Source organism: Dermochelys coriacea, chromosome 14, assembly GCF_009764565.3.
Source record: "Dermochelys coriacea isolate rDerCor1 chromosome 14, rDerCor1.pri.v4, whole genome shotgun sequence".
Taxonomy (NCBI): domain Eukaryota; kingdom Metazoa; phylum Chordata; order Testudines; family Dermochelyidae; genus Dermochelys; species Dermochelys coriacea.
The window spans coordinates 20,553,303-20,573,165 of record NC_050081.1 but is presented as its reverse complement, the minus strand read 5'-3'; the positions used below and the strand labels follow the sequence as shown (position 1 = coordinate 20,573,165).

Genomic DNA, 19,863 nt, shown 5'->3' with positions numbered 1-19,863 from the left:
CCCCACAAGTCACACCCCTAACCAACATTACTATACTGTCAAAAGTCTTTAAGTGTAGACCCTGGCCCACGTCATCACCTTCTCATATGTGAGTGCAAGAAGATCATTTTGAACTAGTATTATCATGGCAGCCAAATCCAAAACAGCAGGCTCAGGCTACTTATTCCTATTTGGTACCTGTCAGTCCTTTCCTGGTAATTCAAACAGTTATTGGCAATTAATTATGTAAAACAAACAAAGTTCAGAGCTGTAGAGCATTCCTCCTAAATGCTTCTAAGGTTGCCTGTGTTGCAACTGGAGAAGGCCTCCTGAGTGGTTCTGCTATTGTGAGATTGGGAAGAACATAATGCAAGTGGCTCTATCATGAAAGGCAACCACAGTTTCATTGTCTGGTTTGGATGCTGATTTGAACCTGTGGAATTAGCCCCTTCCCACGCAGCTCCCTGACAAGCAGTCAGTGTGCTAGGGCAAGGCTCAAACAGCTCAAGGTCTGAATTTGTGTAAGGATTCTGGGTATGGAGCAAAGGTCAGAAGAATCCAAGTCAAAGCCAAAGTCAATGCTGTGAGCTCAGGAGTGGAATCAGTCATGGCAGTTCACTGAGGATCCACATTGTTGCCTGAACACTTCTTGCTATGTCCAGTTGGCTTATATGGGGTCAAGTGGTCAACTGGGAATCTCCAGGGCAGTAGCCAATCAGGTCTCTCAGATGGGACTTACCATAGTGTACATCTGCTGCGGTGTGCAGATCATAGGAAGCAGCTGGGTTACAGCTAGTGGTGTCTTACCTGATGGCTCTCCTGACCTGTGTTCAAGTCCTGTTAATCCTTGTGCAAGCCTCTTCTCCACAATTACCAAGGTGCCCCAAATTTTCCAAACCCTTACATTTGAAAGTTAGTGGCAAGGCCTAGCAGGACATTTGCTGGGCTTTGCAACGGCTTCTTTCAACTTTCCCAGCACAATATCTTTCTCCCAAGCCTGTATTTAGGCTTGGAATGATTAGATTATTGGTAAATGTCGGTAAACATTGATTTCACCATACACACATTAACCACCAAAAAAATCTTTCCATTGACAATGATCAAAATTTATAGTTAGGCAAAGTGAGAAAAATGCTGTTTGAGAATTTAAGAGTAAAAATCCAGGGATTTTTACTTTTAAATTAGGCTTGTAACAAATGGGCTAGCGAACAAATAGTAAAGACTGGTATGATGCATTGATTTAAGAATATTTGCGCTGGATATTTTGACGTGTGATGTTGGCAATTTGTGTTTTAATGCTTTGCAAAGCTCTGACTTTTTGAATCTCATGTCTACTGTAATTAAATAATTGTCTGACTCCTCCCCCCCATAATCTCTTGCAACTGTGAAAATTTAAAATCTATAAAATTTGAAAAAACTGCTAAAAAATAAACATTGATATTAGCTGTCAAAGTTATTTTAAAACATTGAATTCTGCCAAGACTATTACTTGTATTGCATGCCTCTGAAGAGGAGATGCAAAAGATCTGAATGCCCTTTATAGGTTACTATAGTCTTAATTGCAGCCAAAACTGCTCAAACCACTGAAAGATAATGAGCTATTTTTGTAGAATTATCCTCTTCCCAATGCTAACTCAAATGCATGCTAGTGGGCTGGGATGACTATTATAATCCAGGAGCTTGTTATCCATAATTAGCCATTCCAAGTCTCTGAAACACAACGAATGCATTACAATTTGGGCCAGCAGCCTTGTATAACTGTCTGATTAACCTTGCACATAGCAAGGTGCTGAAATGGAATTAAAGCTCTTTGCATAAGATAGAGGTTTCCCACCATTTTGTATGTGTAAAATTCATGAGTTTTGGTTGAAAACATTTTATTTGTTACATAAACCAGACTTAGTCTATGGCTTCCTCGTCAGCTATCACATCTCCTAAGCCCACCTGCCTGCCTCTTTGAAGCTCGACATAATGCCACCTTCATCCATGTAAATGTGCTTGGGATCAAATTTCCTGCCGAGGTTGCAGAATTTCAAGGAGCCCAAAGATTGTGGAATGAAATAGAAGTTTACACTGGAGGTGTAAGATCCACCGAGCAATTTGGGACCACAGTATTTCTGTTGCCTGAAAGGACAAAAGAAGATCACCTTTGGCCAGGTCCAAAGCCCACAGTAGTCAATGGGAGTCTTAAATTGGGATGAATTGGGAGGCGCACCAGTGTGAGTGATGGGTGCTAACTGGGACACCTGGGTGGCGACTGTCCATTCCTTGGGCATGGGGAACTGTGGAGGGAATAGAAAGCTGATCTACGCCCTTCTCTCATTCAGGTTGCATCACTGTGGCTTTAGAAAAGGCCATGTGCCCAGTTCTGCTCTTGATGGTATGCAGGTGACCCCACCAATCGTAATTCATCATCCACACATTGGCCAGTCTGTTTGTCTGACACTTGACCTCAGCACAGTAGCATCTGTGTAACTGAGAGCAGACCGTGGCCCCCTTCCATCTCAGGCAACACAGCAGTAGGGACTGACAGGGATAGATGGAGGCCATAGACAAACAAGTGGGCAGACCTGGCAACCCCAAGGCTGGGTTCAGCCGGGTGCAGAGGGCCAGCATGGGGCCGATGACCCATTTACTACCCATCTACCAGCAGAGCTTGCTCCTATGTTGATACTAGCAACAACACAGGGCAGCAGGCAAGCTGCTGGAACATGCTCTATTCAGAGTCTCCCAGCGGCTGGATCAGCCCTTGGCACAGGCTAGGGTAATGCTGAGAGTTGTCCTAACTTGTGCCCTTACTGACACAGTTTGTATCAGGCTTGCAGCAGCAGGGAGTTGCCGGACAACAGGACCTCACTACTCACACCTCTTGTCTACTCCCACCCTAAATCACTCTCTGGGTGTTTCAGCAGGCGTGGTGCAGCACTGGTGAAATTGTGCCACTGCAGCATATCAGGCAAAGATACTCTATGCTGACAGGAGCAGCATAAGCTATGTTGGCAGGAGAACTCAGCTGCCAACAGCACTGTGCACACAAACGCTTATGTTGATGTAACTTATGTCGCTCAGAGGAATGGAATATTCACATCCCTGAGCGACACACGTTTTGCTGACATAGGCTGAAGTGTAGACGTAGCCTAAACCAGGGTTGGCCAACCTGAGCCGGAGAAAGAGCCAGAATTTACAAATGTACATTGCCAAAGAGCCACAGTACTACATCAGCAGCCCCCATCCGCTCGCCTACCCCCACTCTCAGGACCTCCCACCCACCAGCAGCACCGCCAATCAGCGCCTCCCTCTCCCTCCCCGCACCTGCTGATCAGCTGTTTTGTGGCGTGCAGGAGGCTGTGAGGGGGAGAAACAAGGACACTGCAGGCTCAGGGGAGGGGGCGGGAAGGGGTGGAGTGGGGGCAGGGCCTGTGGCAGAGCCAGAGGTTGAGCAGTGAGCACCCCCCAGCTCATTGGAAAATTGGCGCCTGTAGCTCCAGCCCTGGAGTCTGTGCCTATACAAGTAGCTGCATATTAACTTCTGAAGAGCCGCATATGGCTCCAGAGCCACAGGTTGGCCACCCCTGGCCTAAACCAATATAAAATGGGTTTAAACTGTCATTACAATCCACTCACAAAGTTGCACCAGTTAAACTAAATCAGTTTAAAGTCATCTCTTTAGTTAAACTAGTGCAGTTCTGTACATAGATCAGGCCGTAGGAAGTACATAGGCCTCATGCAGTCCCTCTGCAAAGGGGTGAATTTCAGCCTAAAGAAGGATCAGTGCATTTGGGACCTTTTTCACTGGAGTTTTGTAGAAGGAACGTTACCCTATTTGGTGTTCTTCTGGGGTCGTTTCCTGGAGGTTTCTATTTCTAACTCCCAATGACTTCTTGTGGGGAATGCATTTTTACAAAAAGGTCTGTGCTCATAGAAATTGACAGCATTGGAAACAAAGTCTGTATGTAACAACAGGCCAGGTACCGCATAGAGAGCAGCAATTGCGCAGGAGATAGGAACACCTGAAAATCACAAGAGGAAGAGCTGTTTCCTCCAACCTGGGCATGGTAGTAGGAGTTGTGTCTCCTGGCTAGAACAAGAAACTAGAGCCTCCAGGCTTTGGGCCCTATTCCTACCTAGTGGTCAGAGTAAGGAAACTGACTCCTGGGTTCTATTCCCTGATCTTGTGCAACCTTGGGCAAGCCACTTGAACCTCTCTGTGCCTCGGTTTACCAGTCTGTACAATGGCTATAATCATTCTTACCTGTCTCACAGGAGTGTTCTGAGTCAATAAGTGTTTGGAAAGTGTTCAGAGATTCTTGGGTGAAAGCTGTTATAGAAGGGCAAATTATTCAGTGAAAGATACAGAAACTTCTTTACTACACTTTCACAGTTTCCCACAAACAAAAACACACTGTTGCAGCTTCTTCAGTTTCTTTAATCATCTCCTCCTAAAGAATGAACTGCTGGCATAATTCAGAAGGCGCACGCCTTGGAAAGACAGAAAATGTATGGCATTGTGTCCAGCCTGTGTTTGAAATGGTAGGAGACCTTGAATAAGCTTTTTATGGTCTCCATGGCTTTGCTTGACCATAATGTCAGTTTGTAATTAGCAACAGATACCACATCTGTCACTCGAGATGTTATCATCAATCTTCTTGTGTTTCAAAGTGAGGAGTGGCATGTAAATTATGGGCAATTAGGTCTCTGAAATAGGCTTTATAGGGTTTGAAATATTTGCAGAGGGACTGGGATGCCTGGAGTCTGTTGCAAAGATACCAGTGGAGAAGGCAGCAAAACAGACAGTAGAGCAGCTCTGAAACTGGTGGCAGGTCTCATATAGAAAACCTACTGCCTCCTTTTAGGCCATTGAAGTAGGATTTCTCTAGCTTTGCAGATAAGATTTAAGAGGGTCAGTACATTTTCAGAGAAGGAGTGAATGGAAAAGGCAGTAACTGCTTTTCTGATTCTGTAACATTAAGTGGTTTGCTCAGATTAATTCATAAAGCAGAAATACAGAAATCAGAAATAGGGAAAGACCAATTACCTCATACAGCTGATTGCAACCAATGCAGACCTGTTTTTTATTCCACATTTTTCTAGTGCCTGGCTAGTTTTAAATATCCCACCTAGGGCCAGTTGGAAATATTCTGAAATTTTGTTGATGGAAAATTGGATTTTCAATCAAATGAATATTTTCATAGAAAGTGTCTGCTTGCCTCAAAAATTTCCATTTTTTCATCCGGAAACCAAAAACATTTGTTTTCAGGCAAAAGTTTTTCTGGTTCTGGTCAAAAATGACCTGTGTTTAGCCATATATTTGAAGTTTGGGGGGTTTTCTGTCTTTCAGCACAGTTGAAATTTTCCACAGAAAATTTTTAACAAAAATAAATAAAAATCATTTTCAGCAAAATTTTCTGCAGAAAAAGAACATTTTCTGACCAATTATAATCACTTCCCTTGGGAGCCAATCTGATTTCATATCATTACAATATGTTCTGTTCCTTCCTTGTCTTGGCCTCCCACAAGATGCCAGCTAGAACAGAATTTGGCCCCATACTCTCTCCTTTCATTTGTTGAAAGAATTCAGACCTTGCTCGTCTGCTGCAATAGGGCACCCACCACTGGTAAAAACACAGCCAAAAAAGATTATCTCCTTCCAACGAAATTAGTGTATGTTTAGAAAAGAGTTAAATTTTGTTCCCTTTACGGTTGCAACCACATCTTCCAAGTTGTTAACCTGGAACTGAACTTCAGATAATACAACCCTAACCTTGCTCCTTTATAAGAACCAGCAGTCAACTGCTACTTTGTGTCCTCCCCAACTCTAGAATGGCTTGTTTTTCTTTTCAAGTGGAGACAGCTACTAAATCTAAACTCCCTTCCACTCCTTAGCACTCTTGGGCTTCTCCCCAGTGGCAATGCTTTTCCATCGTCCTTGCTCTCGGTTAAATAAACATTATGACACTTACTGATTGCTTTAACAAACTTCACTGTTCCATGTTCTCAAAAAAGCATGATTATCTTTTTACAAGGAACATTCTTTTCCTGTCGCTATGCCTACTTCAGCATCATCCAGCACTATAGCCAAGGTTTGCAAAAGTGACTAGCGATTTTGAGTGACTCCATTCTTGCCCATCTTGAAACACCTTGAAGAGGGCCTGGTGCCAAATCCTCAGCTGATGTAAATTGTCATAGCTTCATTGACTTACTGGTGTACAACAATTTACACAAGTTGAGGATATGGCCTCTGATTTTCAGAGAATGAGTGCTCAGCATTTTCTGAAAATCTCCCTTTGACATGACTCAAGTTGGGATCCAAAATTGACAGACAGACAGACACTAACTCCCATTATAGTATCAAGAATAGCAAAGGAAGGTTAGTTAGTTTTGATCCCAAATCCAGGATCCAGATTTGGTTTCCTGTAATTTGCAACTAAATTACAGAGTCCATAAATATTTCTGGCAAATAAGTTATTTTAACAACCATTCATCAACTTCATATACTATTTCCTTAAGATGATAACCTGTGTTTTAAAAATTGCATGGAGAAGGGAAACTGCAATTTGCTTTAGCCAAACCAAAATAACATTCAGCCCAGCCATTTGGCGTGTGTTGGCTGCTTCTCTGCTGATAAGTGCTTACCAGGCCAGCCTGTGATACACAGGCTCAGAGACTGAGTGTTTTATGGTAATTTATCTTATTATTGCAAGAAATAAGCTTACTTTGATTCCCCTAAAACATAACCGTTTTTCTGTTGGTTCAAACCTGGTGATGTCTATCATCTTTTCACTTTTCTATTCTGCTAATCACATCAGAATAACATGAATTCTTTTAATGACAAAAGTCCTAAGAAATGCTTAGTTTTCTCACTTTTCTCCACTTACAATTTTATTCATGTTTTTCCTCTATAAATAACAAGCCAGATCCTCAACTGTATAAATCAGCAAATGCTCTATTGAAGTCAAAAGAACTATGGCGATCTAGACCAGTTTAAGAATCTGGCCCAGTAATCTCAGTTCATATACAGTATACAGGACAGCACAAGGAGACAATCATAAAGATAGAGGGGGTACTGGGCATCTAATCAGAGAGAAAGTATATTCTATTTATCCAGTTATCAATCAGGGCACTTGTATGGTCCTCATCTTCATGGCATCTGAGGCATGGATCCACAAAGGTACTAAGCCCAGTTTTTATAGGTTCCACTGCGATCCACAAAAGCCCCTTCCAGTCCAGTACCCTATGATGAACAGCCACCATCTTCTCCATCCATTTGCCCCTGCTTATCTGGACTCCTTCCTACCATTAGTCTTTCTTCGGGCCTTTTCCTCAGTCCCTTCCTGGCACTTTGTAACAAGCAACACCACACAGGGCTTCTCCCCAGAGATTCAGATCCTATCCTTCTGTTAGGGTCAGCCACAAGAGCTTGCTCCACTCTTGTATGTTCCAGGTATTCTTCCCCCACAGCCCTGGCTTCCTCCTTGCCTGGCAGGAGCCATTCTGTTCCCCACAATTCTCTCCATTCTTTAGTACCAAGAGAATAACTGCAAAGTTCTTACCTCTCCCCCGCAGCCAGCTTCTGCTACCAACTTCCTCTCTTTACAGCATCACACAGCTCCTCCCTAGCTGGGCTTCATCTCTAATTAGGCCTTGCTCACCATCCAGGTGCAATCAGGTGGGATAACTGGCCTCTTGTGCCTACATTAACCCTTCCACCACCTGGGTGGGGTAGACACCCAGTCACACTTGGTTTACAGTTTTATACCTGGCTATATTAAATTGGAATTTTCTGTGTCTTTGGAGGGTAAAAGAAGCATGGCATGAACAGAGAAGAGGATTACAAAAAAAGCAGTTCAGTGTACTGTCTGAAGCACTGACTGGGTATCCTTCCCCTTCTGTTTCATACAGAGGGCCTAAGTCTCACACATGGCCAGCACAAGATGGGAGCAGGGGAGAGCAAAAGTCACTTCATGCCACCTCTGCAGCTCTCCTGTTGTGCCTCATGACTTAGGCACAATTGCCTATGGCCCCCATGGGGAGGTGGTGGCAGCTGGGAGAGCCGCAGCACAGCAGCGCTCCATGCCCCATTGTCTAGGCCCCGCTGCAATTCAAGGGACATTCTACAGAGATGTTACACAAGTTCTATATCAAGCAAAGGCTCCCACTTCACCAGGGGACTTCCACTGCAGCTGGATCCACCGGTTCCATGGTGCCCTTTGTGCCAGGTTATAGCATGAAAAGGAGTCACGCCTAGAGACTGTAAAGCATCCAAGGTTTGGACTGAGAAGCTCTAAATACAGGGACTTGAGGCCTGCATGATCCAAGAAGTGGAGGAATTGGAGAGCTGGAAAATTCAAGGTACGGAGACAGTAAGACTGTAAGGTGAACTGAGGAAGCGTTTAAGAATCTGGGAATTTGAACAACATGTGTTGTGAGTGCTGTGTCTTGCTTTGGTCTTTGTGAATTAAAAGTTGATCTTTTCTTGTGACTCAGAAGGGACTTTTTTGGAATAGTCTCAGTGGATGAGTTGGCTATTTACCCCAGACTTGGGGGTATAAAACATCTTGAACATCAACAGATTATTTCCACTCTCAACTCTTTGCAGGTTATAAAAGTTATGTTTAAAGTGCCACATCCTTCGTAGACATTTGCTTTTATTAACAAAGAATGCCTACGTGCACAACCAGAAAATCCTATGCCTAGACGGTATACTGTGGGTTATATAATAGGCTCCAATTCACCTTATGTGAGAACTGCATATCCAGTGGCTTTCCTGATATAGCAGAATAAATTATTTCTTTGAGATTTAGCCATTCATGACAAATGAACTACCAGCAGGACCAATCTCAGCAGAACTGAAAAACAGAGTTAGGTGGGACTATTCCAACAGTTTTTTGTTTGTTTGTCTGTTCTTTGTTTATTTTAAATCAGAAAATGCTGGTTAATCTAAACAGATACTGTTTCTGGGATGGTTTGGTTTCAACAAACCTCCTGATTCTAAAAATTATTTTCCTTAGGTTTTGAAATTGCAGAAATGGGATGTTTTGACATTTTCAGAAAGAAAAGTTTTGGGGGTTGGTTCCCAATGACTTTTTGTTTAAAATTGTTAGTTAATTCGTACAAAACATTAAAAAAACAGATGTCAAAATCAAAACAAAACGTTTCAAAATTATTGAGACAAAAGGTTTTGTTTGACCCAATCCATTTATTTTTGTTTGTTTGTTTGTTTTCTTTCATTATGATGATTGGTTTGTGAAACTTTTTCAAGATTTTGACTTTTCAACTCAGTTCAGGCTGGGACCAAATTCCAAAACTCTCGTGGGACAAGAAAACCACACACCTCTACCACAACAGGATCTTTCTCATCGCACTCAGTCTACTAACCTGTAGTCTGATTGGCTTCTAAAAGGGAATAGTGTAATTATCCACAATTTATTATTAGTATTACAGGAGTTTCTAGAGGCCCTAAATGAGAATGTGGCCTCATTGTGCTGGGTGCTGTACAAACACATAGTGAGAGACTGAAAGATGTTCACAGCAAGGACTATCTACATAGGCAAGACAAAGTGGGAGGAACAGAGGCAGAGGGGGTGAAGTGGTTTGCCCATGATAAGCCTTTCTGCTGGACCTCAGCACTGAGATGCATTTCACACTTCATACTGTTCTGCTTTGAAAAGTGACTTTGTAGAAATGACAGGTTTCAGAGTAGCAGCCGTGTTAGTCTGTATTCGCAAAAAGAAAAGGAGTACTTGTGGTACCTTAGAGACTAGCAAATTTATTTGAGCATAAGCTTTTCTTGATGCATCCAATGAAGTGAGCTGTAGCTCACGAAAGCTTATGCTCAAATAAATTTGTTAGTCTCTAAGGTGCCACAAGTACTCCTTTTCTTTTTGTAGAAATGGCACCTTAAGGATCCATATTTATGGTCCCTCCCTTACTCCAGAGCAAAGCTGTTCATCTTAAAAGTGAAAAGAGAGTGATTCTAATTTCCTGCCCTGCAAACTCCTCCTGGAATCTGAAAACCAAGCAGTATTCCTTCAGGCTCACACATCACCAGCAATAAAGATTTTGTTGCTGCTTATTTAAATATTCTACTGATGATGCTCAAGCTGGAGTGGAATCTAGCCCCCTCTCTTAGGGATGTATTGGCTCTGGGCTACTTACTAAAACTTATTTTAGCCAGTGAAGTCAGCAGGATTGATGCTGAATATCCACAAGTTTGATTGTGGATATTGATTAAGGTGTCATTTTTGCATAGTGATTCCTCAGTCACACTTTATGTAAAGATCCCATTTCTAAATGGTTAAGGATTAATAAATGATTATTATATGTTTAAATAAATGGTAATCGATTGTTACAGAGTCCGGCAGGTCAGTGATTTGCGTATAACCAGGGCTTATAACCATCTCTAACACCTTCTATCCAAGTGTCTATAACCATCAACAACGTATTCTACTGATGTCAATGGCATGCTTATCACATCTGTTGATAATTTATTACCCCTTTGTAAACCGTTTATCAATGGAACCTTAATGTAAAATCCCATTTTGAAAAGTGAATTAGTCAGCTGGGGTGGAATTTTCAAAAGCATCTAAGCGAGTAAGGTGCCTAGCTCCCATTGGAAGTCAGTGAGATTTAGGTGCCTTGCTCATCTACATGCTTTTGAAAATCCCAGTAGGTGCCTCTCTGCATTGTTACATATCTTTAAAAATATGGCCCTTCCCCATTCTACCATCAGATCATTAAAGTCTCCCCTTCTGCCTTTTGCCCCTCCCTTTCACCCTTGCAAATTGCTCACTTTTCTAAAATCATTTGTGCCTTCTTGTTTGTTCTGCATGTGGATGTGGAACAAAATTTGCCTTTGTTCAGTTGCCCTCACCAATATATGTCTACACCTGGTATGAAAGATCAGAGAAAACACTGGGCTTCAGCAGCTTGGCGTCATTTTGCCAAATGACTTGAGTAACCCTGATTGCCATTGACAAGGCACTTGCACAGGGAAATAGAGAGCTCCAGGAAGTTTGTTTTCAAATATTCTAATTTTGAATTGCACATAGTTAATGAAACCCTTTACCTTTTATCCAAAATGTCCTGTGAAAGATGCATTAAAGGAGATTGTAATGGCAAAGACCAAGTGCGCCGATGCTCTTGTGTCCACAACTTGAGGTGAACCAGATGTTCATACCAAGCTACACCTGGTTAAGTTTCACAGCTGTGCAAGTTTAGCCAATCAGGATTCTAGCATCCCATAACTCAGTCTCCCATAGAATAACCAGCTGAAAGGGCTTTTTTCCAAAACTAAAATGTGTATGAATCAGTGCTCATAAAGGAGCCAGTTACCAGTTCGAGACTGAAGTCTTCTATTTAGCCCTGGAATAGACACATCAGCAGTAGCAAGACAAATAGACCCTATATGGCCCCACCACTGAGCCTTGACCGTATCCTGGAAGGACCATGTTTAGGACTGGGAAAGGCGTCTATTCTTCCTGTCCATGTAATCAATCACTTCTCTGCCAATAGGGCACAAATAGCGGAGGTGGTGGGGTTCGGGAGGGATGTAATAAAGGTTGGACACAATGGTCTTTTGCCAGCAGTGTCTCTTGATTCAGCTTTCGTTGGGTTTGTTTAGTTTAGGTGTTGTTTTGTTCTGGGGGAATCTTTGCACTACTCTTGCACAAAGGCTTACTTCACCAATAGTGTAGCTCTACTTCTCATCTGAGATGAATTTTGCCTCCCAAATTTAAAGAATAAAAATGGCAGAGAAGCCACCAAACTATTTCAGACATGGGGCAGCTGCCTTTATTCCTTTTCTTAAAAACCAAACAAAAAATCAGAACCACATTTTAGAAGGCACAGAACACTAACTGTTCCTTTTGGACAAAATATACAAACAGTCTTAACACATCTTAACAACAACAAAGCCATATGAGAAACTGGGGAAAAGCTTAACAAATGTACAAAGCGATTGAGCAATAAATGAGGTCACGTCTATGAAGCAATGGTGAACCCAGTAGAAGAAGCAGACTGTTTTTTGGCTTTTCTATCTAGCAAGAAGCAGGCTGCCAGAAGAGTCATGTAAATGAAATACATGAAACTGAATAAAGTGGTCTACCAAACGAGAGGAAAAAGAGGCAGTTGCTTATCAAACACAACCGACAATTGCCTACTGGTGAACCTGCCCTCGACAATCAGTCAGGGAGAATTTCTGTGGAGTAAATAACTTCTCTCTGTTACAGATGCTCCAGCAGAATCTGTCAGATGCCTGAGTTCAGACTCGATGTTCCAGAAACAATTAAATCACTTCAAAAGGGACGGGGGGAAGTCAGGCCCTGACAGCTACATGTTGGATCTTTACAAATCTCTTAATACTGGGACCAGTAGGTAGCCAGAATGGCTGATGCTGTGACTCCAAATGCCAATGGATAGAGACAAGGTAGCTAAAGACTAGGCTACAGTGCTGCACTAGCCCCAATAGCTGGTGATCTTCCCTCCATGGGGGGATGCTTGTTTGACACACATAATGCAGCTTCATTGGCCCTGCTCCTCACTGGCTGATGCCCCTATCCTACCCTCACCCTAAGCAACATGCTGTGGCACTGGGAGCCCCAGCAGAGAAGAGCTGCATCTCCCACCAAGAGGTGAGGAACCCTTAGCAGGATTCACCAATCCTGCCATTCTTCAGTGGGCCCACACTGGCACCTCTGGATCAAGGACTCCATTGTTCTGCAGCCAGGGAAGAATTTGGTCCTTACCACAGAAGGCAATTTCTTTCATAGTAAGCCCAAAGCAAAAGAAACTGTCCAGCATACAGCAGTGTCAGGGTTATCATTACGTGCACTGATATTGGTCATAACAGACAGAGAATCTGTGTATCCAGTAGAGAGAATGGCATGACAACATTCATCCCTGCTCATCCTTAGTGCTTCAGGGGCATGTTGAGGGCAGAGCCATGGACTTGTCCCCTTCTGCACCACTGTGAGTATTGGCCCCACGCACCAGGAGCACTTGCTGTACCCTATAAAAGGGTGCCAGAGGCAGCACAAAGTTGTGTGCCTCCACACCTCGCATGCCGTAGGGCTGTGCCTTATGGCACAAATCGACTGAGTCATAAAAGCTTATGTTTAAGTAATAAACAGAGGGGAATGTGGCCAGTTTTAGCTCACATGCCTTTAGTGTATAGTAAGGCACGAGCTCAAAGGACTAAAGCCTTCATCCACCCAAGAATGGCAAGTGTTCCCAAGTCACCTTGCCTCCTAGGATGCATTATTATTGGTGTGATTACAAACATGGCTGGGGAATGAGATGGCTACAGAGCTATGTGGCTCTAATAGATACTTGTATGTGCTAGCGCCTTTATAGGCCAGGCAGATTCCTCCTTTCCACCAACTCATTTTACTACTGTTATAGGCGACAGGTGCACTCCCCTATCAGATTATTTATTAGTGGCTGTTGCTTGCTCCGTGGCAAGAAAACAAATGATGGTAATTTGGGAGGATTCCGTGGAATTTTACACTCTTCTCAGGAGCTCCCCCTTTTTTAAGTCAATGGATGTTGAAAAGAGACTTTAGTGACTTACCTCTTTCTAACATAAGCAATGCTTCATGCATCAGGAAAGGGAGCTATCAAGATATGCCTGTTCCAAAGTAGCTTCTCAATTACAATGGACATGGGACTAGAGGCCATGCTTACTACCAACCTCCTGGCTTAAGAGACCTCCCCGAAGTATCCTCAACATATGAGTTACAATTATGTTCCACCTTTACTAGTAGAGCATCTCTGTTCAACCAGTTTGAATCCATCCATAGAAACACAGGAAATGCCAGACTGGATCAGACCTGAGATCCATCGAGTCCAGTATCTTGTTTTCCACACTGGCCAATAGCAGACATTCCAAAGGAAGATGTAAGAATGCCGCAGTAGCAGTCTGCATTCTACATTTGGTCTCATCCTATTCTCTAATAGTTAGAGACTGGCCAAAGCCCTAAAGTAGGAGATTTAATATCCTTTCCAAATATTTTTGAGCATTAACTATCATCCCTCTAGATATTCTTTTTATCCATATAAATGTCCAACCTCTTTTTGAATCTTGCTAAGAGTAGTCCCTTGAGTAGTTGCTTAAAATGGCTCTCAGTGTACTTAAAACCTCCATAACAGGCCTCGTCCCACATTCCCTGTACTCTAGTTATTTACTCACTTAGCCCTTACCCCACAAACAGACCAGTTGAAATCAGTGGAAATCTTCTCATTGATTTCTCTGGGAGCATAATTTACTGGGAGCAAAGACAGTCTAGGCTCCATCCTCAGATACACAAAGTTTCTGGTCTTGGGCCAGCCAGGAGATGAAATGGACACTGGCACAGCTTAGAGCAGCTCCAGGGCTGCTCTAAATTATACCATTTGAAACCAGCAACTGGAGCAGCTGAATGTCTGCAAGACATATGCTCTGCAATGCTCCGCAATGCTCCCTCCTGCCTCTGGCATGCCACTTGGTGCAAGGAAGGGGTGGGTGACATTATAGCTATCTATACCAGCTTTGTGCCACCCAACGATTCCCTTGTAATAGGGAGAATCCTTGCCTGCTCTTTTAAAGCAGCTTTACCACTACTTTTCACAGCTTCAGAAGTATAAAGCAGCCAGAGCTGGGTCCCATCCTTAGTACTTCAGGGGCACGTTGAGGAGAGGGCCCCATACCTGAATGGTATTTGGGGAATAATACAGATTATTTTTGTAAGAAATAATTATTTGTAGCATTAGGCCCCATCAAATTATTTTCTCAAGTGAAACACTCCCATTTTATGTTTGTTTTTAATTTGATACAATATTGTAACCTTCACTTTCCATAGGGCAAAGTCCTCCTCGGAGAGAGAGATCATCCCCACAGATCTGATAGTGTTATTGCTCTCAGATTTCAGAGTAGCAGCCGTGTTAGTCTGTATTCGCAAAAAGAAAAGGAGCACCTTAGAGACTAACAAATTTATTAGAGCATAAGCTTTCGTGATGAAGTGAGCTGTAGCTCATGAAAGCTTATGCTCTAATAAATTTGTTAGTCTCTAAGGTGCCACAAGTACTCCTTTTCTTTTTGCTCTCAGATTGTGAATGTCATTGTTGCTGCAATGTCCCCTTTAGTCACTCAGAGACAACATTGTTCTGTCACCTTTTGCCAAGCCAACAAAAATACATAAAGCAAGAATGAAAATCTCTGGATGATCATGAAGCAAATACCACGTGCATCTCAAAGGAAATCACATTTTACATTCTACAATAGCAGGAGGCTCACCTGGTTTTGTTTAGCCCCAATATGACTATATGCTATTGGCTTTCCTCCAATTTATCTCTTTCGAGTTTTGACTATGTGCAAGTGGTTCTCCATATTTACCTAAAGCATTCTGCATGTTTGTTTTTCATTTAGGAACCCTGTTGATTTTTTTTTTAAATGTCTGTTGTAAAAGCTGTAAGGGAACTCAGCAGTTCATGCATTCCAATCTCTGTTCCCACAACAAGGTGCTTGAGATAAAGAAATTGGCTTGATGTAATTATTTGATACGGGAATGAAAGATTATATAGGCACTGCACATCTGTATCACAGCTACAGTTGATGGCTCTGAGTGCTGATTCATGTGCCAGGAATCAGGTGCCAAGGAAAATACATACTTTTTTTATGTATATCCCCAAAATATGCTTATATAAGCCTTACCTAGTATGCAAAGAAGATGACTTAGAAAAAAAAAAAGATTCCAGTGGTGGAATAACACAGGAAATTATGCAACTGATACATGAACCTGAGAGCTGCAGATCCCATTTGGTAACGTCTATCTTTTTACAATGCTTTGGTAAAACAAGACAAATTATCCTCGTTCTCAAATCCAAACTTGTTGCTGTAGATTCAAATGGATTTTGCATTGACACAGCACACTGCAGTCTATACAAGCTGCACGAGGCACCAGTGATTCACTCCTCATTCTTATCCATTGATGCAGGCTGAAATCCACCCCGGTACAAACGTCCGGCTCATGGCCTCTGCATCACACAAGACCCACTGAAATCCACAGAGCTTAAATTGGATTTAAGTGGCACATATACATTGTATTGTCCTTCTGCACAAGGGTTCTGAGAGCAATTTGCGCCTGACGTGGTAGTCACCGACGAGGCCCAGAAAAAGATCATCCTCGTCGACGTCACGGTCTCCTTTGAGAACAGGACCCCAGCCTTCCGCGAAGCCCGAGTTCATAAGCTGGAAAATAAGCCCCCCTGCCCGACACCCTGAGAGTGAAGGGCTACAAGGTGCAGATGGACACCCCGATCATCGGAGCCCTGGGTGTCTGGGACCCCTGCAACGAGAATGTGCTGCGGACCTGTGGGATCGGTCGACACTACGCATGGCTCATGCACAGTGCCTCATGGTCTCGGACACCATCCAATGGTCCAGGGACATCTACATTGAACACATCACCGGCCACCGACAGTACCAAGAGATGTGAGCCGGAACGACATTGTGCATCAACTATGAGAAAGGGACTGAGAGACTTTTTCCATTGGACCATATGAACTGGCCATAAACTCATTGAACATTAAATCTCACCAAATGAGGGTAATCCTCATCATCATATCCATTCATTATACTCCACACCTGAACATAGCCATTATGTGAACAACATATCCTCATATCTCAGTTTCTGTGCTTTGACCCGTTAACCTTTTACCCCCAATTGGGGATATTGCAGATTATGTATTCCTTATGCCATCTGATCCTAAACCAAACTTCACACCCCTTGATAATCTGTACCTTATTCCCTGATAACCAGAAACTTCTACGCTTAAACTCTGTACCGTTTCTTTTATTTTAACATCATCTTAATAAAATTATTAAATCCTTCTACACAAGGGTTAATTTCACCCATTTTGTTTAGCGTTCAATCAGGATGGATAAACCAGGTGGGATAAAATCTAAGCTGAACTTTTGACAAAAACTTGAACTGATCCAAAGAAAGATTGTTTTTGAGAAAAGTGCACATATTTTCCCCATGTTATTTTCCACGTTTGCCTGTGAGGTATAGGAAGGTTGCATCCCGCTCTCTCTCTTCTTCAAGGAGTAGTGTCCTGTACTGTGATCTCTGATTTACGTAGGTGACAAGTGTCACAAGACCAGGACATGGGTGATAAATGGCTAGTGGTTGGAGCAAGGAATCAGGGTCAGAGCCAAGAGTCACAGCCAGAGCTGGAGTCAGAGCTGGGGTCAGAGGCTAGGTCCATGGTCAAAGGGAGAGTCAGCGGCCAAGTGCCAGAACCAATGGTCACAGCCAGAGTCAAAAGTAGGGTTGCCAACTTTCCGATTGCAGAAAACTGAACACCCCTGCCCCGCCTCCTGCCCCACCCCTTCCCAAGGCCCTGCCCCTGCCACAGCCCTTCTCTGAGGCTTCGCCCCCGCTCACTCCATCCCCCCTCCCTCTATCGCTTGTTCTCCCCCACCCTCGCTCATTTTCACCGGGCTGGGCAGGGGGTTGGGGTGCAGGAGGGGGTGAGAGCTCCAGGGTATGGCCAGAAATTAGGGATTCGGAGTGTGGGAGGGGGCTCTTGGCTAGGGCAGGGGGATAGAGAGTGGGAGGGGATATGGGCTCCGGTTTGGGGGTGCGGGCTCTGGGCTGGTGCCAGAAATGAGGAATTCAGGGTGTGCGGGGGACTCTGGGCTGGGGCAGGAATGTGTGTGGGGGGGTGAGAGCTCTGGCTTGGGGTGCGAGCTCTGCTGTGGGGCTGGGGCTGAGGGTTTTAGACTGCGGGGGGGGGGTGCAAGCTCTGGGAGAGAGTTTGGGTGTGGGAGGGGGCTCAGGCCTGGGACAGGAGGTTGGGGATGGGAGGGGGTATGGGGTGCAGGCTCTGGGAGGGTGTTTGGGTGCGGGAGGGGACTCGGGGCTGGGGCAGCTGGGTGGGTGCAGGAGGGGGTGAAAGGTGTGGGCTCTGGGAGGGAGCAAGGGTATGAGAGGGGCTTCCAATCTTGGGCAGGGGGTTGAGGTGCAGAAGGGGGTTCAGGGTGTGGGCTCTGGGCAACGCTCACCTTAGATGGCTCCTGGAAGTGGCTGGCATGTCCCACTTCTAGGCACCTGCCTTAGCCCTGCTGCGGCGCCGACTGGACTTTTAACGGCCCAGTCAACTGTGCCTACCGGAGCCTCCAGGGTCTTTTTTAACCGGAAAACCAGACGCCTGGCAACCCTAGTCAGGAGTCAGAGGCCAGGGTCAGAACAAAAGGTCAGAGCTGGAGTCAGAAGCCAGGAGGCAGCATCGAGACAGATCGGAATCTGACACCAGATGCCAGAACCAAGGCTCAGATCTGAAGTCAGAAGTCAGGAATCAGAGTCCAGGGTCAGAACCAGCTAAGCTGGCAGAGAGAGGTAGATACACTGGAGAGTAGGGATAGGGTCCAGCATGACCTAGACAAATTGGAGGATTGGGCCAAAAGAAATCTGAGGTTCAACAAGGAAAAGTGCAGAGTCCTGCACTTTGGACGAAAGAATCCCATGCACTGCTACAATCTGGGGACCGACTGGCGAAGCGGCAGTTCTGCAGAAAAGGACCTGGGGATTACAGTGCACGAGAAGCTGGATATGAGTCAACAGTGTGCCCTTGCTGCTAAGAAAGCTAACAGCATATTGGGCTGCATTAGTAGGAGCATTGCCCGCAGATCGAGGGAAGTGATTATTGCCCTCTATTCGGCACTGGTAAGGCCACATCTGGAGTATTGCATCCAATTTTGGGGCCCCCACTACAGAAAGGATGTGGACAAATTGGAGAGAGTCCAGCGAAGGGCAAAGAAAATGATTGGGGGGCTGGGGCACATGACTTATGAGGAGAGGATGAGGGAACTGGGTTTATTTAGTCTGCAGAAGAGAAGAGTGAGGGGGGATTTGATAGCAGCCTTCAATTACCTGCAGGGGGATTCCAAAGAGGATGGAGCTCAGCTGTTCTCAGTGGTGGCAGATGACAGAACAAGGAGCAATGGTCTCAAGTTGCACTGGGGGAGGTTTAGGTTGGATATTAGGAAAAACTATTTCACTAGGAGGGTGGTGAAGCACTGGAATGGGATACCTCGGGAGGTGGTGGAATCTCCATCCTTAGAGGTTTTTAAGGCTCGACTTGACAAAGCCCTGGCTGGGATGATTTAGTTAGGGATTGGTCCTGCTTTGCGCAGGGGGTTGGACTAGATGACCTCCTGAGGTCTCTTCCAACCCTAATCTTCTATGATTCTATGAGTAAGGCAAGGCAGGAGCGGGGCTGGGACAAAGTGGGAAAGGCAGGGACTAAGTAGGTGCAGAAGCTGTCACGGTTGAAGGTAAATGCTTTGGGCTGATTCCTGAACTGCTGCTAGGTTTAAGAGCTGATCTGCTGACTCTTCCAACCAATCAGATGTGTAGCCAATCTGGAAGCCTGCTACAGGCCAGCCACGCTCATTAGGTTGCCTGGAGACTGGCTCTGCTGCAGGCCTTGTCTCCTGACAACAGGTTCTTTAATGGATCTGGGCATCATTTCAGAAAAATTCTGGGGAGAGCAAAGTGGTGTTAGTATGTAGATTATTATATGTGATTATATTACATCCTGCAGAGTTGTGGGATGGGAGAATTGAAGAGGAAGTTGGAGACATAATGGAGCATATAGACCTATGAAAAGACAGAGGCAACTGCTCCCCTTGCCCCATAGCAAACAATCCCCCCTGGTGCCCAGAAACTAACCTGAGAAAATAAGTGAAAGTCACATGACATCCACACTAGTCTACTAAAAGTCACATAATCTGCAACTAGCCTTGTACAGCATGATTGTGGGGGACAGTCTAGTCATGGGTAGACAAGGCAAATACATAGCAATCCACTGCCTAAAAAGCCCCACACCTCCTACTCGGAACACATT

General features: G+C 44.3%; 1 long non-coding RNA gene across 1 annotated transcript; it reads right to left on the bottom strand.

The window, feature by feature from the left end:
* Positions 1-1,395: 1,395 nt before the first annotated feature.
* LOC122456699 lies at positions 1,396-7,586 on the bottom strand. The gene is made up of 4 exons (XR_006275703.1): positions 7,530-7,586; positions 3,798-3,989; positions 2,195-2,261; positions 1,396-2,103 (listed from the first exon to the last, which is right to left on the bottom strand). It is a non-coding gene; the product is annotated as an uncharacterized LOC122456699 (long non-coding RNA).
* Positions 7,587-19,863: the final 12,277 nt, after the last annotated feature.